Source organism: Chaetura pelagica, unplaced genomic scaffold (assembly GCF_000747805.2).
Source record: "Chaetura pelagica isolate M959 unplaced genomic scaffold, ChaPel_1.0 scaffold340, whole genome shotgun sequence".
NCBI lineage: Eukaryota > Metazoa > Chordata > Aves > Apodiformes > Apodidae > Chaetura > Chaetura pelagica.
This window is the reverse complement of record NW_009951917.1, coordinates 206,037-207,309: the sequence shown is the minus strand read 5'-3', so window position 1 is coordinate 207,309 and position 1,273 is coordinate 206,037.

Here is a 1,273-nt window from a genome sequence, read left to right as displayed (position 1 = left end):
TCCATGGCCGGCGTCCAGGGAGGACTCTGTTCATCCATCACCGTCGACCCTTAGGCTCGAGATCTCCTGACCCCCATAACTCTCTGCTTTTTCCAGCAGCAGCTCCGGGATTCCTCGGGACTCTTCCCAGTTCAGGGAAGTGCTGTGGGAGTTGCTGGGGTGGGGGGAGACAAGAGGTTTTTGCCCACACCTGAATCTATCTGTATATAATTGTATATATTTTCTTGTATCATTCATTAGTGTTTTAATTAAAGCTGTGCAGTTTAGTTTTCAATCCAGCCAAGTCTCTCTCTTTTTCTCTCTCTCCTTCCTTACCTGGGTGGGAGGGGGAGGGGATCGAGAGCATTGTTGTCGGACCTGAGTCAAACTGTGACACTCCCTACTAATCAAAAGAAACTCATAGTCCTGGAGCTTTCTGCTCCCCACTTGCAAACTGAGCACCAAAGCAACCTCAAGAAATTTTTGAACTTTGGGAAATACAGTAACAACAATGGTCTTTTCACCTGAGTACTTACTGCTCTTCCCCCTGAGGCATCATCAAGGTAGGAGAAAGATGCAGAAACGGGCACTTGCTGTCTGACTTCTGGTCACAATTATTCCCTAGTACTTTGTATCCTGTTTTGCAACCACCTCTTAAGCTGGTGAATGATTATATTTTTATTATTTTTATTATACTACTACAAGTACTGCTGTTGAGTCCTTTCTTCTGCTGGGTGTGAGGAAGTTGGTGTCCCTCCCCATTCTGGAAATGCAAAGTGAAGAGCAACAGTCTGGTGGAACTCGCAGCTGCTTGGACAATCTGAGCTTCACATTCTGCTGACATTCAGCAAGGAGGAAAAAAATAGAAAGGGCAATTTTCTTTTTTTTAATTTTTTTTTCAAATAATCAGTTCTAATTTTCATCACCTTATGCCTGCTATTCACTGTCAATTTTTTTATTTTAATTTTAGCAGGTTGTATTGTGCCTAAGCTCTATTTATGTTTATCATAAATACATGTTAGAAGTGTTTGTCATGTAAAAGTATGCTATGCTTCATGTATCATGATGTGAATAACAAGCTTTTTTCATCCAGTGTATGCTTTGTGCATTTTTAAGAGTGTTTCGATTCCTCCTAACCCAAATCCATTTCTAAAACTTGTAAAACCAGAATCATCCCTCAGCTAAGTCTTAGTACAGTGTTGTTTCTAAGCAAACGGTATCTTTTCCTTTCCTTTTTATTTCTTTCTACAGGAGGGAAGCCCATGTAGAAAATAATTTGTTTTTAAAACAAACA